Raw genomic sequence first — 9,015 nt, 5'->3', positions numbered from 1 at the left:
TGGTAACCATACTGCCTCTTGCTATCTTAAAAAGAATTGCCTATATCGTCAGTTATAATAAAATTGAACAAAAAGGTAAAGAATAAGACCAATAAAACCAAAACATTGGAGACATTACAGGACTTCAAAAGAAGATAATAGTCAATCAGAATGGGCATCATACTGAATCTTATTGCCTTCACAGTTGTTGACTATACTTTCGAACTTGGTACTATCAAGCATAACAGAATAGAGGAAAATCAGTCAAAACAAGATGGTGAGAGCAATAGAGGGTTTCAAATCAAGTTGTGAAATCAATGTGGGTTACTATAATATATCCTGCTATTTTTTATTTATTTTCCCTTAATTAAAAGGATAAAAGTGAAAAAGTAGATAATAAAAAGGAGACTGAGATAAAAAAAAAAAAAGAGGGCATAACAACAAAACAGCGCAGGTCAAAACATAGCCATTTAAGCAAAATAGTGTTTCACCACAAGATGATCTCGACATAAAAGTAGTTACCATAGTGTCTCTTCCCTTAAAATCTTTGGGTATAACTTCGTATCCTATAGTATCAAACATATCAAGATAATGTAAAACCGTTCAAGAGAATGACAGTATTACAGGGTATTTAGAATCAACTAACAGAAAATGAACAATGGTTTCTGTATAATCTTGTCTATAAAAGTTTTTGTTTATATTATCACATATAATAAAATCCAATAAGATACAACAGGTTAAAACCAATGGAGACAGAAGAACAAAAGCTTGATGGGACTTCAAAACAAGAGGATATTAAATCAGCACTACCTATTATAATGTCTTGTTTTCTCCAAAATGGCTGTTCCTACCGTCCAGCCTTCTCTGCCTCATTTCTTTTGAGCTCTTTTTCTGTCATGAGTTGACAGGTTGTCTTCTTCATTTCTCTTTCTGCTCCATTCATTGTGGCCTCTCTGCCACTGTTTCTGGAATCTTGGTATTTTTCATTTTTAGAATATCCCGCAGTAATCTCTGTAGAGTTGAATTGGTGGTTGCAAATTCCCCTAGTTCCTCTTTATCCTGGAAGCACCTTGTTTTTCCATCAATTTCCAGGGGCAGTTGTGCAGGATATATCAATCTTGGCTGGAGGTTATTATCTTTCAAAGCTTGAATTATTTCCCCCCACGCTCTTCATGATTTGATGGTTTGAACCGAGAAGTCTGCTGTAATTCTGATGGGTGTTCCCTTGTAAGTGATCTGTTTCTTGTCTCTGACAGCTTTTAATATTCTGTTCTTATATTGGATTTCTGGAGTTTTGATTATTATATGCCTGGGTGTAGCTCTGTTTGGGTTGTAGGTGGCTGGGGTCCTGTATGCCTCATACATCTGAGTATCTTTACCTTTTGCTAAATTAGGGAAATTCTCCTGGATTATTTCTGTGAATAGCTTTTGTAGTTCATTTGTTTGTGTCCCTACTTCTTCTTTTATGTTCTTAATTCTTAAGTTATAGATCCTCTTATCATCTTCTAGCCTTTGTATTATTGCTGTTTGTTTTCTTGTTATTTTTAAGAAGTTTTTCATTTCACGCTCCCACCTTACAAATCTGTCCTCCAGTTATGATAATCTATCCTTAGTTTCTTTCAAGCTGTTATGCCAGCTTTCAATAGCGTTTTTAGTTTCCTGGTAATCTCTGTGAACCTGCTTCACGTATTCTATGTTTTCTCTATTTTCTCCATCAAACAATTCTCCCCTTTTTTTCTGTTCTTCCATTCCACCATCTGTTTTTTCTTGGATGGTGCTTAGCATTTCTCTAACTATTCTACTTATTTCTTGCTTTATTTCATTAAATACTTCATTTTTGAACTCATCTATGAAGCTCTGGAGATACCGCTTTATGTCTATTGGTGCCATGTCTGATATTGCATGTTTTCTGTCCTCATTCTCCTTTGCATTTACCTTTCCTGGATCAGTGTTCTCAGGATTGGGGACTGAGGACCCTTTCTTGTTGCTCCCTCTTCCCATACTTTTTGTTCCTTCCATACAAGCGTATGTAGGAGGCCCAGTTGTTTTTTCTCTTTGTCTGTTACAGTTTGTTTGAATCCGCCGGGTAGGTGTTCCGGCCCACTGCAGTGTACTAGGGAGACACAAACCTGGGCAGCCTCTGCTGGGCCCGTCCCTCCAGGTCAATCTAGTGAAGGCTCAATGCTAGGGTGCACCGCCAGGTGCAGGGACCTGGTTTGGGCTAGCCTACTGGATCTTAGTCTGCAGCATCACCAGGCCACGCCCTCCCCACCAATCCCACTTGAGAGGGGAATATGTGACTAAAGTCACTGCAGGGGCCTGTTGCAACTAGTCTGCCTGGTCCCAGAATGTTCTCTGATAGAGCCTCTTAGTCTATGAAAGGGTCCCCATTTCTCTCACTCACCACAGCTCTATGCATTGCTCTCTGCCAGTCCCACTCTCAATGTCATTTGGTTTGCCAATTCCCACTCTCAGAGCTTTCGCGCGTCTCTCTCCCTGCCGTGCCGATTGGGACGCAGCAACAGCAGCAGGAAATTCAAATCATGGCTTCCAGAGGTGCAGGTTCCAGCTTCTGCGCTGAGATTTTATCTGTTCCTGTTATAGCATCAGGATTGCATTTCCAGTTGGTTTCTCAGCTTAGTTCATTCCTGGTTCAGCAGGGTACATCTCCCCTCGCGTAGGACTCCTCACACAGCACCACTCCTGGATTCTAAGCTGGTAATCTCAGAGAGCCTCCGTGGCTGCTGTTATTTGTCCGCCATGTTCTCCCAGAAGTCATTCATATATTTCTTTTCTCATATTTTTTCATTTAAATTTTTATTTTTAATCAGCACATGTTTGCAGAACATAATAATTTCAGACATGTAACAGGTACAGTTATGTAACATAGCTATGTTATGTAACATAGCCTAGTTCTTTTAACATGCTCTCTCCTCTTCTCTTTTTTGATCTCTTGGTCTCCTTTCCATTTGCAAAAGATCTGTCTCCCCTGTTTTCTATTACCTATATTTTATTTTCCTCTTCAATTTATTTATATTTTGGATTTTTCCTATAAAACAGATCATGCAATATTCCAATTTATGCATCTGATTGATTTCACTTAGCATTATGGTTTCAGGGTGCATCTATTTTCCTACAAAAGACTTATTTTTTTAATTTTCATTTTGGCATTGCTGCATTTTAGCAGTAAATAATGATTACATTCCTCACTGGGAGTCAGTTATATGTACATAATGCATCTGAATATTTTGTCCCATTCCCCTCCTGTCCTTCCCCCTTCCTACCATGTAATGTTTCCTTTCCCTCTTGAAAGAGATTTACCTATCCACTTTACCATTCCTTATTTATGGATGTTTTTTTAGTTTTGCATATAAAATAAATCATGCAATATTTAAGACTGTATTCTGACTTATTTCACTTAACATTGTGGTCTCAATGTCATTCCATTTTCCTACAAATGACTCACATTTTCCTTCTTTGTGGCAGAATAGTACTCCATTGTGTATACATTTTCATTATCCATTCAAATGTTGATGGACATATAATAAGCTCCTTTCAAAATCTAGCTATTATGAGTTGTTCAGCTATAACATGGGAATGTGTCTATCACTGTAATATGATGTCTTTAGCTCTTTCAGGAAGATATCTAGATGGGGAATAGCTGGGTCAAATGGAATTTCTTTTAGTTTTTTGAGGAATCTTCATACTGATCTCCATAGTGGTTTACTAGTTTACATTCTGCCCAACAATGTAGAATTCCTTTTTTCCTGCAACCTCACCAACAAACGTTATTTTTTAATTTCTTGATGATAGACATTCATTTTGGAGTGAGATGGTGTCTCAATTTTGCTTTAATTTGCTTACCCTGAAGGGCTAGTGATGTTGAATATTTTTTCATGTATCCATTGGCCATTTTTATTCCTTCCAAGACATCTCTATTCATTTGAGTTGCTATTTCTATGCAATCTGTGTGAGGATTAGCTGGCAATTTTTCCCCATTTTGTAGGCTGTCTCTTCACCCTGTTGGTTGTTCCCTTTGCCATGCAGTCTTTTTAATTTTATAAAATTCTGCTCATTGATTCTTGATTTTCTTGTATAAGTGGGATTCTGTTCAGGAACTCCTTATGAAGGTTTATGTCTCCAAGAGTTTTATCTATTTTATCTTCTATTGGATTGTTTCTTTTTTAATCTTTAGATCTTTGATCTATTTTGATTTTTTTTTTTTGGTACCAGGCATCAAACTCATGACCTTGCACTTGCCAGGCAGGCTCTTGTGCCTGCTAAGCTAAATCCCTGGCCCACAAATAGCTAATTTTCCCTGCATTGTTTGTTCAGGAGAGGATCTTTCCTACTGAATTTTTTCTGACCCCTTTATCAAAGAGCAAATGGCTGAATCAAAAGATTTATTTCTGCATCATGGCTAAATATGCCTGTCTATTTCTGTAACCTCTATTCTGTTCCTTTTATCTACATATCTGCTTTTATGCCAGTAATATGCTGTTTGTGTTACCATAGCTTTGTAATATAACTTGAAATCTGAAATTATGATGCCTTTTGCTTTGCTCTTATTACTCAGAATTTCTTTTGCTACTTTGAGTCTCTTCTGATTACATATGAATTTTAGGATTGTGTTCTCTAGTTCTGTGAGGAATGCCATTGGTATTTTCATTGGGATTGCATTAAATCTATGTATCAGTTTTTGAAATATGGCATTTTGACAATATTCTTTTTGACTATCCATGATCGGAGATATATCTACATTTTCTGTTATTTTCTTTTTATTATAGAGGTCTTTCACTTCCTTTGTTGGGCTAATTCCTAAGTATTTAATTTTCTGGAAGCTATTGTGAATGATATTATCTTCCTAAATTCTTTCTCAGGGGGTTCATATTGGTGTACAGGAACACTATTGAATTTTGAGCATTAATTTTCGTATCATGCTATCTTGCTAAATTTGTTTTTGAGTTCTAGGAATTTTTTGTAGAATTTTGGGTCTTCTTATGTAAAAGATCATGTATTCAAAGAAAGATATTTTGACTTCTTCCTTTCCTGTATGTATCCCTTCTATTTATTTCTCTTTCTTAATTGTTCTGACTAAAGTTTTGAGTATTATATTGAAGAAAAATGGTGATAGTAGATATCCTTATCTTCTCCCGACCATAGAGGGAAATCTTTCAAGTTTCCCCCCATTTAAAATATTTGCAGAAAGTGTCATAAATAGCTTTTTATCAGACTGATATAGGGGAATGAAACCTACTATATGCCTGGAATGAGTTTGTGTTCTCTAAAATCACAAAGAATGAATTTTAGGAGCAACAGAGGTTAAGAACAGAAATATTTATTAAGAGAAAGAAAGCATCTGTCTGAGAGAGAAACAAGGGGTCCCAAGCATGTGGCCAAAGATTCTGTATTTTCCCAGGACTTTTATAGAGTAAAGTTATGAGGTGAGGAGGGCCTAAAGTTGGGGAAAACTGGGAACTCGCAGGGCAGATGGGCATGAGGTGGGACAGAGCTATAGTCAACCAACAAGTTTAATTGTCCAGATAAAACTGACCAAATCAGGGACAAATAGGGAAGCAAGTCATGTCAGTGACTCTTCCTATTGGGGGTTGGGATGGTGACTCTTGGCTTCTCAAGGTTACCCAGACTTAATCACTAAGGATTATACTTAAGGGTATAGTTGCATTGCATTTGTTTTGCCCTCTGTCCGGAGATCTGGCCCACAGCAAGAGGTGTGTGTCTCCTCCAAGGTCATCAGACATCTGGTCCTCTGTGCTGGTTTCTTCGAGGGCCTACCCCTGTCTGACTGCCAATAATATTTCTATCTAGCTCAGCTACCTGTAACAAGATAAAAAGACAAAGTCCTCCCATACCTATTTTCATTAATTTTAAAATGAACAGGTGTAGGTTTTCTCAAAAGTTTCTTTCTGCATCTGTTGAGATGATCATTGATTTATTACATTCATTCATTTGTATATAATACTGAATCATCCTTGCATCCTTAGAATAAAGCCTGAAAGAGTTTTGCCCTAAAATAAGTTATAGGACATTAGGTTGGTGGGAAGCGGAATCAGGGGAGGCAGAATCAAGGAATGTTTACCTTGAGGTCGCTTCCTCCTTCCCCTATTACAACCTCCTTCTTCCTTTCCCAGTGCATGTGAAGAAAGTTCCAATCAGCTCCTCATGCGTCATCAATGCTCACCCTAAACACCACCCCCAGTTGGAGGTTATATGTATATCCCATATCCCATGTACCAATCACAGGAAGCTAGACCATCTATGGACTCCTCTCCATGTCCTTGGAATAAAGACTACTTTTTACTTTATATTTTCTCTTTTATCATGACAAAATCTCTAACAAAGCCTGCTTGTATGATCCTTTTAATTATTTTCTGCTTTACAGTATCTTATTGAGGATCTTTGTACGTAGGCTTATTAGTATTATTTTCTTTTTTCATTGAGTCTTTGTCTGTTTTTGGAATCAAGAGAATGCTAACTGTCAGGAATGACTGGCAATAGTCCTTCCTTTTCAGTTTTATCAAAGAGTTTGAGGAGTACTGGAATGAGGTCGTCCTCAAGGTTCTTGCAGAATTCAGTGTGAATCTATCAGGTCCTGGGTTTTTCTTATTTGGTAGGATTATTAATACTACCTCAATGTTATTGCATCATTCAGAGTTTTTATCATCTTCTTGTTTCAGCTTTGATAATTCATATGTATCCAGGAATCTGACCATTTCTGCTTAATTCTCTAATTTATTGAGTCACAGGGCATTTGAGGTGGTTACTCAAATATTTTTCTAGATTTTTGGCAGTGTCTATTGTGAGTTCACCATTTTAATTTCTAATTGTATTGATAGGGATTTTTTCTTTCCTTTTTGATGAGATTGGCCAAGGGTTTATCTCTTTATTCTTTCAAAGAACCAGCTCTTCAATTCCTTGATTTTGTTTGTTTTGAGCATGGTCTTGCTATGTGATTCAAGCTGGCCTTGAATTTACTATGTAGCCCAGGCTGGCCTTGAAGTTACAGCTATCTCCCTGTCTCAGGCTCCAAAGTGCAGGGATTACAGGCATACACCAGCACACCCAGCCTCCCTTGATTGTTTATATTGATTTTTTTGTTTCAATTTTGTTATCTGCTGTTCAGATCTTTAATTTCCTTCCTTGTACTAGCTTTGGATTTGGATTGTTCTTGTTTTTTTTGTTGTTGTTGTTCATTTTTTGTTTGTTCATTTGGTTTTTTTGGTATTGGGAATAGAACTCACAACCTTGCGCTTGTCAGGCAGACAGCGGGCCGCTGAGCTAAAATCCCTGGCTGTCTTGTTTTTTTTAAGGTCTTGAAGTACATCATTAGGTTACTTGGGCTCGCTTTGTTTTCCTGGTATGGGTATTCATAACTATAAACTTTCTTCTTAGGATTGCTTTCATGTGTCCCATAAGTTCTGGAACTAATTTCTTCCTTGATTTCTTCTGTGACCCATTGATTCTTTGAGGGTATTTCTGTGATATCTATTGCATTGATTTGTATTTTCATTGTGCTCTGATCTGATAATACACATGGGATGATTTTCATTATTTTGCATTTAATTAAACATGCATTATTGGACATAATGTGGTCTATTTTGGAGAAGGTTCCCTGTGTTACTGAAAAGAATGTGTAATTATTATTGTTGGATGGAATACTCTGTACATATCGATTAAGTCATTTTGTTTGACACTGGTTCAACTCATATTTCTTGCTTGATTTTTTTGTCTAGTTGATTCATTTGTGACAGTGGAATAATGAGGTCTCCATTACAATTGTGCTGATATTTATATGATCTTTTATGTCCAGCAGTGTTTGTTTTACAAAGTTGTGTGTGCCACTGTCCAGTGCACATATATTTGTAATTGTTATTTATTCCCATTTAATTGTTCCTTTGCCTCTTCTGATCATTTTTGGCTTAATGTCCACTTTGACTGAAAATATGATAGCCACTCCTGGTTGATTTCAGGTTCCTGTTGCATGGAATATCATTTTTAATTCTTTGATTTTTAGTCGAAGAGGTTTTTTTTTTAATTTTTCACTAATTCCAGTTAATCTGAGATTCATCTCCTTTGCATCATGTAGCAGCTGTTGGGGACTCATTTTCTATGATCTCTTGTTTTTTTAGAGGCATTTCTGCATACATGACCACCGTATTAGCCTCCTTTTACATTGTTCATATTGGTCCCTTCATGCAATTTTTATCTCCTCAGTTTCTGTGTTGTACCTTGTCATGGACCCTCATTCTTTGCTAAAGTGGTCATTTGTGCTTTTATATTCCTCTGTTTTGCTCAGTTAGCTTTTTATTAGTATCTTCTTTATGCTCACTGATAATTTGGCTTATTAAGGCCATTATTATTTAGTTATACCGTCTTTGAGCTCACTGAGCATGTTATTGATCTTCTTGTTTGTTTCCACTTTTATCCCTTTCTACAAATCAGCCGTTTGGATTTATTTCCTTCTCATCAGGGCCCCATGGATCAGTTTTGGGGAATTTGGGAATTTTGGGGAGCCATTTTATTGCCTTGTTTTCCATGTTGTTATTATTTTATTTCTTCTTATTTCAAGGGAACAGTTACAGATTATGGTAGAAATTTTTTTGCTGGTATGGAGATTTTTTTAGTGTCTGCATTCTAGTAACGCATTTTGGCTAACTGTAGGCCTTTACTTTTGTCCTGAGACCAAATCGCCTTTGTTACTTTGGGGAGTAGAGGGTGTTATTTAATTAGCCCAGCACCCAGTTCTTTGGAAATGAACTACAGTATTGCCCATGTCACAAATGCAAAACAGATATTAGCATACAGTAAAAACCAATTAACATCAACAGCTGTGCTACCTCAGCAATATCGACATCAGCAACAGTAATAGTCAAAGACAAACTATATATTGACATACCATGAGAACCAATAAAAGCTACCACTAAAAGGCACTTAAGAAAAGAGGTGTGCAATAATGATATACACAATGACAAACCAAATATTGACATAAAGACTCACTAACTGCCACAACTACAC

The sequence above is a fragment of the Cavia porcellus genome, unplaced genomic scaffold (assembly GCF_034190915.1).
Source record: "Cavia porcellus strain 051 isolate PalLab524CR breed Dunkin Hartley unplaced genomic scaffold, mCavPor4.1 scaffold_8, whole genome shotgun sequence".
NCBI classification, from domain to species: domain Eukaryota; kingdom Metazoa; phylum Chordata; class Mammalia; order Rodentia; family Caviidae; genus Cavia; species Cavia porcellus.
This window is presented reverse-complemented; position numbering follows the sequence as displayed.